General features: G+C 35.4%; 1 protein-coding gene across 1 annotated transcript in view; it reads right to left on the minus strand.

The window, feature by feature from the left end:
• The window catches only part of crb (cell polarity complex component crumbs), a 439,435-nt gene that overhangs the window by 169,077 nt on the left and 250,177 nt on the right, over positions 1–20,181 (minus strand). The gene's annotated exons all lie outside the window — the stretch shown is intronic.

Below are 20,181 nucleotides of genomic sequence, written 5' to 3' on the forward strand. Positions count from 1 at the left end.
AAACCTTTATGATAATGCATGGTAAAGAAAGTAGACCTCTCATGGCCAACTTCAATACTAAAGTTGGTATAAATATTGACGGTCTGAAGTGGCTTAAAGAAGTTCCATGTTTGCTCTCTAGAACAAGATTTGATTTTGCGACTATATAAAAAATAAATAAAAAATGCATAAAATATATAAAATTAATAAAAAAAAAAGAGAGGAAAAGAAGTCCTTAGCCCATCCACAGTACTAATGTACTAGAGGTTACACGAGCAGGAGCCACATAAAAAAAAAAAAGAACATAATGAATAATCATGGTTTGGGAAAGGGAGAGAAAGAGAGAGAGAAAAATATAGATGGTGAATTACTGGTGGAACTGTGTGGCAAATAGACCTTAGTAATACGTAGTACAATCCCTTCCAACAGCCGGCAAAGGTTGGTCGATTTGTAGCGCCTCTGCTACTAATGGCTCAGTTAAATAAGTTTGAGTGCGGTTAGTAGTTGGAAGGGGACCAATCGTTCAATGCTGTTGGCACACTCTCCCTTGATGAGTCTTTGGACTCCTGGAGGTGTCAAATAATAATAATAATAACATAAGAGAATACATTAAGTAACCTGGGTGACACCAGATTACAAAACACAAACCAAACAGATGACATTGTAATCAAACAAAAATGCAGGAAAATGTTATTAGATGTGCAAAATAAAAGAAGTGCTGATACTGGATCAGATCAGCATCTAATAATTAGATCTATGCAGTTATATATTCATAAAAAAATCAAATACAGGGGAAAATAGTTAATAGACACAATTTGATATTGCTAAATTACAAAATATTGAAGTCTGTAAGTAGTTTAAAATAAAGTTAAGGGAAAATATAGATAGCAGTAATTTTGATGAAGACGAGAATATGAAGAATGATGATTTAGAGGCTAGATGGGGAAAAAAGTTATTAATGATACAATAGAAGACATTTTAGGAAAGAAACATAGATAACCAATGTTGTTTCTTTCTTAAAAGAAAGAAACAAGCATGGTTATCAACAGAAACTTAGACTAGTTGATGTAAGGAAAAATATAAAGCTGTAATAATATGCAAGAAATCATCTCCATGAAAAAAATGAACTTAATGATAAATATAATATTTTAAATAAAAAATTTAAAAGAAGTGTTAGAAAGGATAAACAGCAATGGTTCAAAGAACTGGCATCAAGCAAAATATGCTGCAGACAAATATAATGATACAGAGTTATACAGCACCATAAGAAAACTTGCTGGGGAAGCTGTGCAAAAGAATTTCCCAGTGAAAGATCTAAATGAAAAAATTCTGGTGTCAACAGAAATGACAACTGGAAAGGTGGTGACAACATTTCATTCAAATCTTAAATAAAGCATTAACAGAAGACAAATTGCAATAAAAAAAAAAAATCATATCATAAATTAAAGATACCATGAAATAATATTCTTGGTTTAATCCTTTATCCAAGTGTAAGCAAACAAAGTTTGCACATGGATAAAGGATAAATCTTCATGACTAGGCTACATATATATATGGGTTAATGACTTCACATCAATTGCTTCAGTATCCCACAATGCAAAGCATACATCCTTTCAGGTATGCATAATACTATGCATTATGGGAAGAGCCACTATCCAGACCATTTCAGTCTTGATTTAGGTCTCATCAGTGGGAGCCAGACCCTGGAAGGGATACCAAGGTTGAAGTAATGCAGAAGTCGTATATCCCATACAAGTAGGGAAAAGGTGTGTCACCTTATCATTAAATTACTCTGGATCAGGGCACTATGAAAATCAATGTAAAGTCATTAACCTCTATATACAAGTAGTACAGTCATGAAGATAAGCATGCATTAGTCGTTTACAGAATAGCTGTTAGTGGATAACTGGAATGCTAGTCAGCAAAGAGTAGGCAAGTAGGGAAGGAAAGCTGAAAAGGTCTAATAAAGCACCTAGTTCTCTTATTTCAGAAAAGATTTTATATGCATATACTCTCCAAGGATAATATATATCAGGCCTTCATATATGAGAAGTGATATATGTTCCAAGGAGTAAATTAGAATCTGCAATAAAGTTCTTTTTATTGAAAATGCATTTGGAACTGCTCAATTAATGTACTCCTATTGTTTGAATGATTATTCTTCATGCCCACTTCAGGAATTTGAAAGAAAGATGCATTAAGGAAATTAGAAGACCCATCCAAGTATACTAATCAAGTGACATTTTTAGTTCTTGTATTTAAGGAATTTAAGATAAAAAACAGATTCTGTAACAGAAATTTCCATTTGGCCAAGTGAAATTACTAAACTTTCAGCTGAATGCTATGTTCAGTTGTTTTTTAAACTATTCGATGTTGTCTTTCAGAATTATATCTAAGTATGAATCAGAGAATGGAAAAATAAATAAATTTATTGAGCTCATCCACAAGAATGTGATGTCTGATCCAATATACAGGGTGTTCGGGATAAATTTGACAGTTTCGTAAGGAAAAAGAAAATCTTCTTTGTATCTATTAAATTTAATGAATTGACAAAAAAACATTACAGGCAGAGTTAATTACAATACTATCAACAAGATTTACTCAAAATAACCACCATTAGCATCGATCACAGCTTCAATTCTGCTTCGGAACCTCGAACAAGCTGATGCTACAGTCTCCCTGGGAAGGGCCGCAAAAACTGTTTTAATTTTATCCATTAACTGGGCTTTTGTATTACTGGAAGTGCGATTGGTGTCTTTTTCAACTGCGCCCCATACAAAATAATCCATGGGGTTAAGGTCTGGGGAGTTTGGAGGCCAAACATTTGGACTGGTGAAGTCGTAGAAATTTTCAGACAACCATTTTTGACTTTTCCCAGAGGTGTGGCAAGGGGCCGAATCCTGCTGCCATACATACGGCCTACCATTGGCTACCCTTGTTATCCAGGGCTTGACTACAGTTAGCAACTCCACGAACAAAGCCCGAATTCCAATGCCAGGGTTCTTCAACACCTGTTCCTGCAGATTTGCGAGGAATTCTGCTGTACGAACGCAATCAGATCGTCTGCTAGGGATCTTTCTTCTTGCTACATCCTCGTAGTCACCATTGCAAGTCTCTAGTTCATGCCTGATTGTTTTTACTGTATTCAGGGAGCATTGGGCAGCAGTCGTAATATCCTTATTTTGATGGCGGGCACGAATCATCATGATACAAGTTATTCTCTTCCATGATTCAGGTGGGTTCCAGCTATCCATCCTTTCTGACATCTTGTATATGAATGAAGAAGGGTCCAAACTTTTAAATGAAGAGAAGTGTGTGTTAATACATGTAACTTACGGAAAAATATAATTAATTATAAATATGTCAAATTTATCCCGAACACCCTGTATATAAAAAATGGTGTTCGGCAAGGGGATGGCTTAGCTTGCTTCCTGTTTAATATAGCACTTTAAAATCTTTTCAAGTACTATTAAACAGCAAAGATGATGGCATTAATATAAGGGGAGCTATTTTCTACAAATCAGTACAAATTCTGGCATATGAAGACAATATCGATATTATAGGAAGGACACACAAAACAATGAAAGAAACTTTTATTAGTTTAAAAAGGTAGCAAAGAAGATGAATTTGCAGATTAACCAAGAAAAAGCAAAGTATATGCCAGTAATTAGAAAGATTTGTGATAATGATCCCTCTCAAATTGAAATTGGTTCTTATAAATTTGAAATTATACATAGTTTTATATATTTGGGATCAGAAGTTAATTGTAAAAATGATATCAGCACTGAGATTCAGAAACATATTCTTTCTGCAAATAGATGCTTCTGTAGACTTAGGAAACACTTAAAGTCACATCTGATTTCAAGAAAAACAAAGATAATGATGTATAAAATACTTGTAAGACCAGTGTTAACCTCTGAAAACTGGGTATTATCAATGGCAGATGAACGATTGCTATGTCTGTTTGAAAGAAGAGTTCTGAGATATATTTTTGGAGCAGTACAAGAGAATGGTGTGTGGAGGAAAAGACACAACTATGAACTATATAGATTATTTAATGAGCCAGACAGTACTAAGTACATAAAAATAAGTAGATTAAGTTGGGCTGGACACATTATACACATGGACAGTAAGAGAATTGTTAAGTTTAATGCTAAGCTGGAAGGAAAAAGGAAAATTGGAAGACGTGAATTAAGATGGGAAGGTGGAGTGATGCAAAATATTAAGGCTTTAGGAGTCAAAATTTGGAGGAGTTTGGCATTGAATAAGGAAGGCTGGCAGAAGTTTCCAAAGAAGGCCAGGGCCTGCATAGGGCTGGCAAGCCAATGATGACTATGATGACGATGAGGTATAATAAACTGGCCTTCTTCCAGTGGATTCTGTGGGTGGGTGCCCAATGCATGGTCAGCAAACCCTGAGTGGCTGTATTGGTAAACCAAATGTAGTCCTTGTGTTCGGATATCCTGATATTGGCTGTCCTGCCTGTTTGGCCATAGTAGGAGAGTTTGCAACTGTAAGGGACCTGGTATACTCCAGGTAGGTCTAGGGAAAGTGGTTGTTCATTGGTGGAGTGGTCAAGACATGCCAATTTCTTATGTGGTATGTAACTAGTTGTGAGGTCATATTTTCTTAGGACTTTCATTACGTTCGTTTTTTGGATGTACCCAGGATATAAGGGAATGGTGATAGATTTAGAGTAATCTCTGTTATGAAGGGGGGGTTGTGGTTAATTGGGGGGTTGTAGTCATTGACTAAAAAGGTGTTATGGTTAAGTTGAGAAACTGTTATCTGAACTGATTAATTTTGCCCTGTTATATAGGGTTTGATGATCCCATATTGTTGGGGGGAATGGATGACTGCTGGCGAATATATTTACCAATGTGTAGGTTTTCTGTAAACAGAGAAAGCCAGAGATCCATCAGGATGGCGTATAATCAGAATATCTAGGAAAGGGAGAGTGTTGATGTTTTCCTTTTCCAAGGAAAATTGAATCCTGGAACGCTGATCATTCAAGCGTGTTGAGAAAGTGTGGTGTGTATCCAGGCCATGCGGACAAATAGCCAACACATCATCCACATAGCACAGCCAAACATTATTGGCTTGGATGAGGTCAAAGGTATCTTTGAGTGGGACATTAGAATAAAGAGGAGACATTAAAACTGACCATTATGAATTATGAATATGAAAACCTCTCACTCCAACATAAGTTGGAGTGAGAGGTTTTCTATACTGGCTTTAAAATGGGCAAAGTTTTTTTATGTGTGAAGGTGTGTTGCAGTAAATTGTGTGAGCACATTGGCTAAATGTATGACTATGGCAACACACCTAGCAAACTGTCTTCTGCTGTGGAAAACTGAATCCATTTTGAGGGAGCATCAATAGCCTGATCCTCTCTCTTTCTCTGGCTTGCTGCAGCTGTCTTTCTAAGACCCTCATATTACATGGATGACAGAAAATGAAGTCGCTCACATGCAGAATATTACTTACTGTTGAAGGAAGTTGTTCTGTTATTGAGTTGATCCTGATTGCAAAAAACCTGACACTGAATCTTGTGGGACTCCTGCCTCTTCCTTATAGTGGGGAGAACTCCCACTCAGACTTGGAAGATTCGGTTATATAACAAGTTCTTGATAAAAACAGAAAGATTCCCTCTAAGACCAAAACTATGTAAGTCTTACAGTATTCTATATCTCCAAGCAGTGTTGTATGCTTGGAAAAATCCATATAAAAGAAAACCAATACTTAGATGCTTGCATTTTAGGATGGCATCTCTAATGTTTATCTCTAGCAGTCAGACCAAATGATCAGTAAAATGGTATTTTTGGAAGCCTGATTGTGTTCTGGAAAAAAGGTTGCCTCTCTTCAGAAACCATAGGAGAGTTTACCATTTTTTCCAGAATCTCTGGAAATATGTTCTCACAGAAAATTCTTTTGTAAAGGTGCAACAATTAATCCATGAACAATGGTGACTGATGTTTAATAATTTCATAAGGGATACCATCAGGCCCAATAGCAGCTGGACACAATTTAAGCAAACCAGCTTTCATTTCTTCTTTGGTAAATGGCAAGTTGTATTTTTTTGATGCCATTCAAAGAAAACCCTTTTTTCCCCCACTATTGAAGTTGGAAAAAAGGAAGACATTTAACCAGTGCATACTTCCTGTCATCTCAAGCAGTTGTGAAACTTAGTCTCTAACAAAAGTCAGTGATGTGAGTCTGGCTTCTTATCCAGGTGTTTCACCTCTTATCTTTTAATGTGATGCATAGTATAAACCTCTCCATTTTTCTTTGAGTTGTTGTTAGTTTATTTCGAGTGCTTTCGTTAGCTACTAAGTTTCACAACTGCATGAGATGACTGGAAGTATACACTGGTTAAATGTCTTCCTTTTTTAACAGAGTGGGACATCATTGTTTTGAAAAATGCTTTTCAATTTTCTGAATGCACTCCAGGCAAGTTGAACTCTCCTATTTATTTCCTTTTGGAGTCCACAGTTTAGATCAATGAGATGGCCTAAGTATGTATATGAAGAGACTCTTTTCAAGAAATTGTTTTCTATTATTTTAATTGTTTTATATATAACAGAAAAATAGAAAACAATAACTGTTCTACTATAATGTTTAAATTATATATTGCTCTTTGTAAATTGTCTTCCTTATCTGATATTATTACCTGATCATCTGCAAATAATAGTGTATTTATTTTGTTATTCCAGGAAATTTCTATACCTGGATTGTTTAAGGTGCTCCACTATATTAATATTTCATTATTATGAATATTGAAAAGTGCTGGAAACAGAGGGAATACCATCTTACTCTTTCATTTATAGATTGTTTTTTAGATTTTTTTTTATTCATTATCTTTGCAGATATTCAATATTGCATGCAGTAAAATATTAGGCATATTTATTCTTTGTAATATATCAAACATTATATATCTTTTTTGCTTTGTCAAATGCTTTTTCATAATCTATAAATAAAAGATGAGTTTCTACATTAAATTATCTTCTTTTTTCTATAAGTAGTTTTAAACAATAAGCTGCATCCACTATAGAGACTTTTATAAATCCATTTTGACATTCTAATAATATTTTTTTGATGTATATTTTCAATTTTTCAATAGTGTATTATTGAGAACAGCACTACTGTTCTTAATCATACACTATCCTGAACAATCCCCAATGGGAGATTGGAGCTTGTTGAGGATCCTGTTAAACAAAAGGATGAAAAATTATTCATTCTCAGGAGAAGTGCGATTCAGTGCAAGAGCTCCACACCCACTTTAAAACAAGCAGTGACTGATCGGGAGATGAAAGTGCAAAAATAATCATAATTTAAAATTCTGAATATTTTTACATATGGTTTATGTTAGTATGTTTATTAGTTTTAGTTTCATAACACACATTGTCGGCACTTGCGATGTGCCCATTATTAAAATTATTTTGTCAAAATGAAATATAAAGAAGTTTAAAAAATTGATGTATTTACAGGATTTGATATTTGTATTACTTAAAACAATTTTATTGTAGTTTAAAATATTAAGTTGCGTGTTTTATGAAGACATTCTCTTGTAGCTAACGGAGATGTGTCAACCATTATACCCAGTTTCTCATTTGCCATTTTCAAGGAGTGCACATGCTCGCCGAGAAGTTTGATGTGTGATTGACAGCTGACAAGAGGCATTCGGTATCAGAGTAACGGGTGTAAACAAGAGCGTTCGGCAAGAAATAAGAACACAAGCCAGCACATATTTAGAGTTGGAGGAATTTGAGATTTTTTATGTGACAGTCGGAGGAAAATTAATAGTATATTCCGAAAAAGGAATCATGGAACTATGAAGTTTAAAGTGGAATAAGTATTGATAAATAAAAGGGAAATATTGGAGGAAACGCTAATTGGAAGATTTATAGTAGGTTCCGAAAAGGGAATCATAGGACTGTGAATTCTTTTAAAGTGGAAGAGTTAAGACTGTCAATAAGCATTAGTGAATAAAAGAAGAAGTTGCTATTTATGTTCTAAAGGAATGTTCAAGAAAACTCCGATTTGGAAGTTTCATCTGTATTAAGGATGCTGGATCTAACTATTATTTCTACTGGGAAGGAGACAGAATTGAGTCAGGAAGAATTAATGTGTGCTACAAAAGTGATGAGAAAGGATCCTGTGAAAATGAAGAATAAAGTCATATATCTTCGGAAAAGATTGACAGAGAGAGAAACTGACTATGAACATTTTGTCATTGTGCAAACGGTGTTTTTAGTCTAGTCTTAAGTGTAAGTTTATTTTTAAAAGGCCTTGGATCCAATTAAATTTGTATTTAGTTATATAATATTTGCTTGAAGTGTATATATATCGTTTGTGTTTTATTAAATGTGTTTATTTTGTATTTTGGTCTTGAGTCAGTGATTGTTTGGATTCTGAAAGAAATAGTAAAAAAGAGGTCATTGCACCAATCGGAGTGAACCCTTGTGCAATAAATAAATATAATAAAAGCACTCAGAAATTAAAAATAATTGTTAGAAATACAGAGATTAAATAAAATGAATAAAAATCCTATATATAAACAATGGTGCAGCCAGTAGGATTAAAAAAGATAAAAATCTCCTTCAATTAACAAAAGCATGTCCGGACAATTCATCATGGGGACAACTCATTGCATGGAAAATTAATCATGAGAAAATTCTTCGCAAGAAAATTTTAAATCATGTTTCATGTCATTCCCATATATGAAAAAAAAAAAAAAAAAAGAAACATTTTATGAATGATTTAATATTTCAATTATACTTAGCGTTGTGAAATTTTTTATTCTGTATAAAGTTATTAATATTCATTCTTACTACAGGCCGTGCAGATGGAATATTAATTGTTACAAAACTGGGATAGGATAATTAGGGAAAAAGAGCACCATATTAAAGAATATTTAAAGATAATAGTCATATCCAACAAATATTAATAATTAACTATTTATAAATTCCTATTAACTTGATAACTAATAATTAAGGAATTGACAGTGTACACTAGAAATATAAATTAAATATAAATTTAATATATACTTTCCGATATTTCGGCAAATGTCACGTTGCCATCTTCTTGGGAACTTAATACAAAGACAAGTGCACACAAGTACTACATAACAGCAAATGAGAACCAAAGCTAGGAAGCTAACGTTTTCCTAAAGGAATAGTAAAGCTCAAGGCTTGAGTATTAGATCAATCCACTTACCTCCCTATTGAATACAATCCCACCAACTTTCAAATGAGAAAACTCCATATTCTCCTTAAGAAGGTCACTTCTTAGCCTGTGGAGATTACCAACAGACTGAAACCCTATAACTCTAGACCTCCCCCCTGCATATATGGGCTCCCAAAAATACATAAAGAAAATGTGCCATTACGTCCCATAGTGGATGGCATTTATTCCCCCACTTACAAACTAGCCAAGCATTTACCCAAAGCAATCTCACACTATACTGGCAACACACCATCACACATAAAAAATTCAGCCCACTTCAAAGCCAGTATAGAAAACCTTACACTCCGACATAATGACATAATGGTCAGTTTTGATGTCTCCTCCCTATTCACAAATGTCCCCCTCAAAGAAGCCTCAGAGCTAATCCAAGCTAAATTTCCTCCCGATATCTCAGTCCTATTTCAGTTTACAATGAACTCAGGCTATTTCGTTTGGCAGGAAAAATTCTACAAACAGATAGAGGGGACAGCCATGGGTTCACCACTTTCCCCACCCTTGGCCAACTTCTTTATGGAGACTTTTGAAGAGAAAGCCTTAAACTCAGTCCCACAAAAACCTACCATATGGCTTCGCTACGTTGATGATGTGTTCGCTATTTGGCCACATGGCCCAGGTTCACTCCTCTCCTTCCTAACACACTTAAACAACCAAACACCCTAGAATTAAGTTCACCCTGGAAAAGAGGAAAACAATAACCTCCGCTTCCTAAACACACTAGTCACCTGCCAACCTGATGGAACCTTGGTTTTCTCAGTTTATAGAAAACCCTCCCATACAGGCAGATACATTCACCAACAATCCCATCACCCCCCCCCCACACACACACACACACAACAATATGGAGTTATTAAGACACTATTCAACAGGGCAAAAATAATCTGTTCAAATGATCAAGCCCTAACCACTGAACTAAATCACATCCGTGATACTTTCTCAGCCAATGGCTACCCCCCCCCCCACAAAAAAAGAATCCAAAAAATACTTAACCCAGTTATCCACAACCCACAATCTCTTCCCCTCCACAAAAAAGAATACTCTAAATCCATCACCATTTCCTACATCCGAGGCACTTGGAAAAAATCAACAAAATCTTAAAAAAACATGACTTGACTACTTGTTACAGACCACATAGAAAATTGGCATCCCTTATCTGCTCCACTAAAGACCAACCACTTCCCCTAGATCTACCTGGTGTATACCAGGTCCCTTGCAGCTGTAAATTGTCCTACTTTGGACAAACAGGCAGGAGAGAAAATATCAGAATCTCAGAACACAAGGATTACATCCGATTTCACCAGTACAGCCACTGTGGGCTTGCAGACCACGCTCCTCTGGATACTTGCCACAGAATAAGATGGAAGAAAGCCACAGTAATACACCGCAGCAAGTTCACATATGAAAGACTATTCATGGAATCAGCCTCAGCCCTTAGGAACATGCCAAACCTCAACAAATTTGGGAAACATTTATCAGAACTTCAGCCCAAAGGCCAAGAACTACCAATATAGCCTGCCTGGGGGCACCATCAGGACTTTAGGAAAACGTTAGCTTCCTAGCTTCGGTTCTCATTTGCTGTTTCGGAAAGTATATATTAAAGTTTATTTAATTTATATTTCTAGTGTACGCTGTCAATTCCTTAATTATTAGTTATCATGTTTAACCAGCATATAAGCCTCTCAACAAGAATAATTCGTATTAACTGTTCTATTAATAGTTAGAATAGTTATTAGAGAGAGAGAACAAAATATTTAAGAATATCGATTCTTCTAACAGTTCACTATTTTTCTGTTCTGCGCATTTAGACATCCATCCATGTGTGATATAACTTTTATATGGACTAATTCAGAAGGTGACGCGTTTCAGTTATTGAATAAAGTGCATTTTGAAAATCACTGCACTTTTCCTGCATAGTAAAGACATCTTTCACGCTGCTATCATTTGCAGAGCTAGTTTAAGATCATAGGTGCAATTTTGTTGAGCATTAGCTAAATTGCCATCTGCGGTTGCAATACTAGTCTTTACCTTTTCCTCCAATGCTAGTATTTTCAGACAAAATTCATCTCTCACCTAATAACAATTACAAACATCAATGCCTATTGCGAATTTTGAATCCACAGCTCTCTGGTGAGAGAGGGTACGCTATCTAGTCAGATGTTCATCATCATGGTTTATTTACAATTTGTAAATAGGGATACAAACTAAATAAATAGGAATAAGAAAAAGTTAATTATATGTAGTTTTACAGGCATCGCTGTTTGAGCCAGTTGAGTTATTTCTTATGGAGAGAGAGTATCTGTGCTGATAACGTGGTTAATATACTGCTAGAATTGTTTAGTTTAATTTTGAGTAAAGATATTAAAGAAAATGATAATAAAATTATGTAAATGCTATCATCATCATCAAATTCCTGCTATGTACCCACAAGGGGTGTACAGGATATGACAGTACTACATGAAAAAATTACATCATTACTAACTTCCTATCTACAATTTTCCTCCAAATCAGTCTGTTACTTGTCAAGACTCCAACATTATCAGATCTTATATTTCTATCGTCTAAGGCACTTTGTACCGTATCAATCCACTTATATCTTGGTCTTCCTCTGGGTCATTTTCCTGCCAACCTGGCAAAGAACACTTGTTTTGCTAATCTTTCCTCTCCCATTCTATTTTAAGTGACCATACCACCTGAGATTAGCTCTGCTAAGGCATTCCTGGATGCTGACAATGTCAAGTTTTTTCCTAATATCCTCATTATTAATATGATATTGCCATTGATGCCATCTGTTCACGCCTCTAATCGTTCTTAGGACTCTCATATCTGCGGTCTCTAGTCTTTGGTCAAGTGTTTTACTTCTGACCCAGCTCTCAGATCCATAAGTTAAAACTGGTTTGAACACTGTCTTGTATACAGCTAATTCAGTGTTCCGACTAATTTCTCTCTTATTCCATATGAATTTATTCAATTGACTTTCCACCATATCAGCTTTGCTGATTCTGTTGTCTATTTCTATATTTAATTTACCATCTTCAGTAAATATTGTACCTAAGTAGCTGAAATGTTTTACTTGTTCCACAGGTTCTCCATTCACAACACAGTTGACATTTTCAATGATTTTGCCTATTTTCATTGTCTTTGTCTTTTTATTGCTGACCTTCATACCATATCTATTACAACAGCTATTCAATTTAGTCAGAGAATCTTGTAGACTTGTAGCGGATTTATTTAGAAGTATAACATCATCTGCATAAAGCAAAGAGCTGACATTAACATCTCCAATTTTGATATTAGGTTTAATACCACTTTCCTTCATAATGTGATCCATATAGATAATGAATAACAGAGGGGATAATGTACATCCTTGTCTCACACCAGATTTAACATTAAACCATCTTCCTGTACTTCCTTCAATTCTAACTGCTGACTTACAACTCAAATAAAGACTAAGTATTGCTTGATATAATGCCCCATTGACACCATATAACTGCAGCGTATTGAATAGCTTCTCTCTTGGCACCTTGTCATATGCCTTTTCCAAATCGACAAAACTTAAATACAGATCTTTGTTATATTCCCATGCTTTTTCGACTATTTGTCGTAAAGTGAAGATCTGATCCTGACAGCCTCTATTTGGCCTGAATCCAGCTTGTTCTTCACCAAGCTTTTCTTCCACAATTCTTCTCAACCGTTTCTCAAGTATACTGGCATAGATCTTGCCAGGAACACTCAGTAGGGAAATACCTCTGTAATTCTCACATTCAGTTTTATTACCATTTTTATATATGGGTACTATGAGAGCTCTACTCCAATCATCGGGAATTCGTCGTTCTGTTCAGGCTTTCTGAACTATGCAGTGCAACCACTGTAAGACTTTTATACCACCGTACTTCAGCATTTCTGGTTGAATATCATCTACTCCTGCTGCCTTTCCACATTTCAAGCCTTTGATGGCTTTTTCTACTTCAAGTATGGATATGTATTCCTGACTGAATGCCTGGTCAGTGTTTTTTTTTATCACTGTGCTGTCATCACTGCTTGTTTCATTTAGCAGTTTTTCAAAGTAATTACTCCATACTTCAAGGATATCTTTTTCTCCTGTTTTCATGTCACCTTTATCATCTCTAACTCCTTTTACAGCACTCTTTCCTCCATTCCTAAGCTTCTTCAACAACCTCCAGAATATTTTGCCACCTTCTTGATATTTATTTTCTATATTCTTGCCAAAGTCCTCCCATGACTTTTGTTTAGCTAGTTTTACACACTGTTTAGCTTTCTTACATTTGTCTCTGTATTCTGTAAGAGTAAAAGCTGACTTATTTGCCAGGAACTTTTGATATGCTTTCTTCTTTTCCTTCACTGCCTCTTTAACTTCCTGTGTCCACCAGGGAGTTCTGATTTTTTTATCCTTGCACACAACCTCACCACATGCCTCTCTGGCCGAATCAATCAATGTTTTCTTCAGAGTTTGCCACTGAATCTCCAAGGTTTGATTCCTGTTCTCAAACTCTTTCATTTTCTTTTCAATAATCTTTCTGTATTTTAGTCTACAGTTCACATCTGAGAGCTGCTCAACTTTTATTCGCTTTAAAACTTTCTTACAAGTTATTCTTTTCAATATGAAATTCAATTTTATCCTGCTCAAGACTAAATAGTGATTGCTTCCAATTTCAAATCCTCTGTACACTCTGGTGTCCTGCACCAGGGAGAAGACATCACTATCAACAATAACATAGTCAATGAGACTTTTCTTATTCCTAGCCTCTTCTCTCCATGTGAATTTGTGCAAATTTTTATGTTGGAAAATGGAGTTAGTAATAACCAGTCCATGTCCTGAGCAGAAATCCAACAGATATTTGCCATTATTATTAGCTTTGCTCTTTTCTCCAAATTTTCCCAAAATATTTTTGTATGTCTCGCAATCATTTCCTACTCTGCTATTTAGATCCCCAACAAGGACCAACTTTTCCTTTTTCATTGTGTCAGTTGCTTTTTCTAGAGCGTCAAAAAATTCCTCCACTTCTACCTTAGTAGAACCTTCTGTGGGACCATAGGCACAAATAAGTCTCATTGTCCAGTTCCCCATTCTCATATTTGCCCACATTACTCTACTTGAGACTGACTGCCATTCAAGAAGATTAGCCTCGTATTTTGTGTTGAATACTATGGCTACTCCTTCTGTTGCTTGATTGTCATTACCTGAATATAACATTTTGTATTTATTGCTCAGAAAGATCTCACCAGTTTTGGTCTTTTTTGTTTCAGTCACCCCTATTATGTTGATCTGGTACTTATCTAATTCCTCAGCTAGCTCCATTTCTTTGCCATTCAGGCTTCTTACGTTGATAATACTGATCTTTAACTCTGGTGATGTTGAGTTGGGGTTTGCTTTCAGATTTGTTCCAGTAGCTGACTTTTCGCTGTTCGCCCTGGTTCCCTGGCGAAAACAACGGGGGCCTTGTTTAACCGGGCGACGCCCCAGCCGGCATGAAATTTTGTCATGGTGTACCATCATTTTTTATTTTGGTTTAACCAATAAGAATACAATTTGGTCGGCTAAATCCCAAATTGCCAGCCCATCCTCGTTTGTTCAGTATCAAAGTAGATACCCAACAGGGTGCACCACGAGAAGGTGAGGATTGGACATTAGGTCAGAAGCCCTGGTCGGTTCTCCGCATTCCTTTAAAGGCTATGTGGAGGTCTCCTCTCAGTTATAGAGCTTTGACCCTTAAGCATCCTGTAAATGCTATCATAATGATGTAAATCAGAATAATTAAATCTGCTGCTTCAATTTTTCCTCCAATACTAGTATTTTATGACACTAAGAAATTTTACATTTTATATTTAGTCTTTTTTTTTACTGAAAAAAAAAATATATAAATGGATGCTCCCAAAGTGAAATACGTAATTAATTACTTCTCTTGTGAACCATTCAAAAGTAAACTCTAATCAGAAATATCATGTTGTTAACAACTGACTCAACCGGCTAACAACCTCAGCTATGCAGATGATATAGTATTAATAGATTCATTTTAGCTAAGGTGCAACAAGACTTTGACAAATTATGCCAAACTGCAAAAATATTTGAATTGACAGTTAAATGAATTAAAACTAAAATACTCACAAATATACTACAAGGGTCCATCATTACAGAACACAACCAACTTTTAGAAAGAAGTACACTTCCAATACTTAGGGACTCAAATATAAATAATAGTGTAAATGACATATTATTAAGAAAATATAAACTCTCAATCAACACAGGAATCTAAGAAATATATCGAAATCACCCCTCATTACCTTGGAAACAAAAAATTAGGCTTTCAAAGCAACCTCTCAGGCTATCTTTTTGTATCGTGGAGAAACATGGGATGGTTCCAACCAAAAAGCAATAAAAACCATTAATAGCTTTAATACAACGTGCTTAAGATTGTTACTTGGCTACTCTTGGAAGGATCATATTCATAAATCCAGTATTTTAGAAGAGGCAAACCAAAAAACCCTTGAATGAAACCCAATGCAGATGTCAACCTGATTGGCTTGGACATTAACTGAGACATCCTCCTCCTCCTCCATAATTTGACATCTTATTTTTATATGCCCCCTCAAATGGACAAAGATGGAGAGGAAGACCAACTAAACAATTCTAGCAGTATATTAACCACCTTATCAGCACAGATACTCTCTCTCTCTCTCTCTCTCCATAAGAAATAACTCAACTGGCTCAAACAGAGATGCCTGGAAAACTACATATAATAATGAGCTGTGGATTCAAAATTCGCAATAGGCATGGATGTTTGTAATTGTTATTAGGTGAGAGATGAATTTTGTCTGAAAATACTAGCATTGGAGGAAAAGGTAAAGACTAGTATTGCAACCGCAGATGGCAATTTAGCTAATGCTGATTTACACCATTATGATAGCATTTACGTAATTTTATTATCATTTTCTTTATTACAATTACTCAAAAGTGAACCTATGATCTTAAACTAACTCTGTTAACGATAACAGCGTACAACATATCTTTCCTATGTAGGAAAAGTGGAATTATTTTCAAAATACACGTGTATTCAGTAACTGAAAACACCTCATCTTCTGAATTAGTTCAGATAAAATGTGCATATACTATATATGACATATGGATGGGTGTCTAAGTGCACAGAAAACCAGTGAATGGTTCATATAAATATTCTTAAATATGGTGCCTTTTCTTCCTAAACCACCCTATTCCAATTTTGTAAATATTAATATTCCATAAAAAGGCGTTAGCTGATTTTTTTTTTTTTAATATTCCATCACAGGACCTGTAGTATCAAAGTAAGAAAGAATATTTATACCTTTTAAGACAAAAAAGAAATTAAGAAACTCCCTGATCAATAAAATATTACTTTCACTATATAAGAATAAAAATATTATAAAAACCTAATTAAAATCTAAATAAATAATACATAGATCTTTCCCTCTTTTACAGTGTCAAGGGTTTCTATTCTTACCACAACCGGTATATGAGGATAAAGTGGTGTTACACCTGATATCTTAAGAATGTAGAATTCTCAGCTATCATGGTGTAACATGAAGAATAAATAAATTAAAAACCCTGCATAAAAGATGAATTAATTAAAATAAATATTCTTGCATCCAATAAAATATATAAAATATAAAGGTGTTTGTTTTCCCTTTTTTGTTTAACTAACAAAAAAGGGAAAGAATATATTAATGTTGTAATATGATATAAAAGAGAAAATTTAACTAAATAAGATAGAAAAGGATTAGTCATAAGAGATGGTATGTGAGAGACTAGAGATTAAAATATTAAGTAAGTTCATAGAGAAATTTTGGAAAGGGGATTAAGTAAGTTAGAGGCTAGCAAAAGAATTACAAAAGACTATCGCTCAGGGCTGATTCCCGAATTGAGACATCGTTAAGGGCTCGCCGACCAAAGGACGTTTGGCAGAAAAACGCCACCCTAATCGGTCGGTAAAGTCAAGTCAAAAAGGGGGGGGGGGGTGGAGAAAAGAAGTTAAAGAATGTGCCATTAGGAGAGAGGGTATAAAAGGGTTAGAACCCCTTTTATACTTGGGCTTTTGGTTTTTGGTTCTGTTCCAGGAGAGTTCTTCATGAGCTGCTTCATATGGGTTTCACGGTGTTTTCCTGAGTGGCAAGATTGGAGTTATATCACCATCGTCACAACACGGAAACAAAAGTGAGCGGAATTTCGGTTCCGTATTTCCTATGTAAGAAGCGAAGAATGCCATATAGTCGAGGAAAAGAAAGCATATTCTTTGTGTTTCAACTTCAGTGACAACCACGAAAAAAGGAAAGCTGTAAAGAAATCGATATCCACGTCGCGAGTTGCACAGCCGTCATTTAGACGATTCAAAGTGTGTCCTGAATAACAAAAGGTAAAGACTGCGTAGGCATAGTTCAATTTAAAAGGGAACATATGAGAAGCAGATTATCGAAGAGGTTATACCAGGATATTATAATCAAAAAAAGATAGAGGCCCATATAGAAAACTCAGGAAAGAAAGGTACTGTAAATTATATCTCGTGTTAACTAAGATTCGTCTGTATTAGTTATCATTATTCTAATAATGAACTGTTGATGTGACCAAGAAAACAATACTAGGACTTTAGTATCTGACAGAATATATTGAAAGTAAGCTGGCTAGTGTTAATGTTATATGAGTAATTAAGTGTCCTGAGAATTTTGCATGTCTATTATATTGTATAAGAAAGTTTAAATGTCATAGTTATGTGTTAGTGCAGGAAATGGTTTAGTTAAGCTACTTAAGTTTGGATAGTTAAATAGTGTGAATTAATCTTATATGCTCATGTCATATGAAGTTATGTGTTGAATGTGTATGGCGGCATGATCATAATACCCATTAAAGGATCATAGCTTAATGTCAGTTTGTAAATATTTAGTATAGCATTGAATTGAGTAATAACTAAAATTTGAATTGTACCATGTTAAGGAATTTAATAAACCTTTTGTCCAATGATAAAACAGTTGTCTGAAATTGCTGTCCAATGCACCACTTGAAAATTTACGAACCTAATCATGTGGGAAATTAATGTGTTAAGAAACGAGATAAAGTATCACGACTGCAACATAGTTACACTTTCTGACATATTTTAGTTCTTTTTTCTTGTTTTTGCATATAATATCTTAAACTAAATGTCCCAAAAGGCGCAGCATAATACAAATATTAGGGATACTAAGGGGAGAAATAACTTAGATATTAGTAAAAATTTTGGTGATATCTCGAGCATAGATAATAGTAGAACATAGATGAGAAAAAATTATTGGATAGAATAAAACTCATAAATTGGGACACAACAGTGGTTGGCCCTATGCCTCCCAGTGTATCCTATGTCTGTAGAAGCATTACGTTCTCAAAGCAGGTTTGCCTGCTTGTGAGAGGAAAAATCCCTGATAAACTGAGGAGAAAAACCCTGCAGTCCTCAACCAAGACTGGTTACTTGGCTATGTCTGAGAAAGATCCTTAGCTCCTCATGTCAGCGAAGGAATCGAACCCAGGATACTCCTTTCCCCAGGCATATGGTTGAGAACAACCAGTCACTTGGCTAACCACATGAACTAATACATAGATACATAATAAAATCATATTTTGTGAAATTTATCTTGCACTCATTTACTTTTCATATATCGGTATCAATGCAATATCATTTCAATTTTTTAGCGAATAACATTTTCCATTCTCTATGTTGAGGGATCACATTTAAGATTGTATGGGCACCTGGTCAGAATGCCAGAGGGTGGGAGGCCATGAAGAAGGCCAAGGACTCGCTGGATAGACTATATCCAAAACCTTGGGTGGACACATCTTGCAGTCCCACCAGAACGCCTGAGCTTGGTGGTGGAGGATCGTGACCATTGGAGGTCTCTCTTGCAGCTGCTGCCCCCACAACCCAATTAGAGGAAAGGTGGGCCTTGAAGATAGATGGATGGATGGATAACATTTTCAGTGAATTTTTTCCACGATCAATAGTTTTCTGTGATGAATTTTCCTTGCAATGATTTTTCTCCTCGATAAATTGTCCGTGAACCGATGAAAGCAGACTACTTAGAAAACACTCATGTTCCAAACATTCATCTCCAAGATGAGAACTTCTGGGCTTAAAGCAGCCAAACACTGATTAACACTGCTGACAGGAATGAATACATCCGTGGGTATGAAGCTAAAACTAATGCTTGTTTACCATTTTTGAAATACCTTGTGCTATGAAAACTTAACAGAAAAAGGGTAACAAAGGATTTGATTACCATTCAATGTTATTGTGAATGATATAATTTCACACACAAAGTACATTTAATACTGGAAAAATGCTCGGTATCAAATTATCCTTCAAACCTTGACTTCACACATGAATCCCTGTGAAGTAATGTTTCTCCCACCAAACACAACTTTGTTACAACAACCAATGTACCAGGGTGTTAGAGCAGCTTATAAGGCCTCTCACTATCCAAGAAGCTTTCAGTAAAAATGATTGAGGCTAACAATGGTCAACGTGATTTAAGAACTTCTGGAAAATTAACCACATTAAAGGAATCAGCAATATCAAAAAGGCTGAAGTGAAAATTCAGTGTCTTAATAACATCTGACCACATGTCTGGCGCAATGTTAAAAAAACGTGACAGAAAAGAATGCTAAATTCCTGCAATCAGCATAGAAGTTGTTCAAATGCATAGACCAGGGCTGTCCAACCTTAGGTAATCTGAGGGCTGCATTAAAAAAAAAAAAAAGATTTATCCGAGGGCCATATCGCGATGCATATCTAGTAATTTGGTGAGCAGCAGTGACTAAACCTCGAAAGCTGAAGAAACAAACAACACTAACTGCACACTAATGGTGGGAACGAGAGCACCCGGAGCATGAGCATTGGAACAAAACAGTGTAAGAATGCTTCTTTGACACATCTAATATTTGAAAAA

Source organism: Typopeltis vanoorti, chromosome 8, assembly GCF_054136105.1.
Source record: "Typopeltis vanoorti isolate ZY-2024b chromosome 8, IOZ_Tvanoo_1.0, whole genome shotgun sequence".
Taxonomy (NCBI): domain Eukaryota; kingdom Metazoa; phylum Arthropoda; class Arachnida; order Uropygi; family Thelyphonidae; genus Typopeltis; species Typopeltis vanoorti.